Here is a 723-nt window from a genome sequence, read left to right as displayed (position 1 = left end):
CTGGCGCCACCAAGTGTCAGAAATAACAATTGTGTGAGCATTATTTTTTAAGATCTATATTAAAAAAACATCAATTAATTCATATATTTATCCATTAAAACATGTCAATAGAAACACATGAAGCAGAAGAAAAGGTTAAGATTGAAAAGTATGTGTTTATTTTTCATAGAAATATTGACATTAGAAAATGATCTTAAGCTCCGCCAACTGAAAACACTGTTGTTCTGGAGATTAAATCTTGTTGATCATAACTACACCAACTCTGCTGTGATTGGTCAAACATGGAGGTTTGTCACAGCGCGTCATCAATCCCAGAAGTCTGAATGCGTATTGAAAATATGACATTTCAACGATTACTTTTTTTTAATCTTGTCTTGTTAGTGATCTTTAGGGACATCAGTCGAAATATTAACTTTATTAAACACTGACAAGAATGTCATCAAAGTTCATCAGCAAAAGGTACCAGTTGAACAACTACAACTAGAGAACATATGTGTAGAAAAATAAACTCAAGTTTAACAATAATAATGTGTAAAAATATAAAGTCACTTCAACATCAAAACATGTTTGTTGATGTTTTTAGACTCTTTTAAATTGTTCTTTTTCAGCAAACAAGTCAAAGTATTGATTCCTCGTGAACTTGTGTTTGTGTTTGTGAAGAATGAAGAGTGAAGCCTGCGTGACGTCATCGAGTCACAGAGCCTCTATTCTCTGCAGAAAAAC

Source organism: Callionymus lyra, chromosome 7 (assembly GCF_982586985.1).
Source record: "Callionymus lyra chromosome 7, fCalLyr1.hap1.1, whole genome shotgun sequence".
NCBI classification, from domain to species: Eukaryota; Metazoa; Chordata; class Actinopteri; order Syngnathiformes; family Callionymidae; genus Callionymus; species Callionymus lyra.
Note: the sequence above shows the minus strand (reverse complement) of the source record.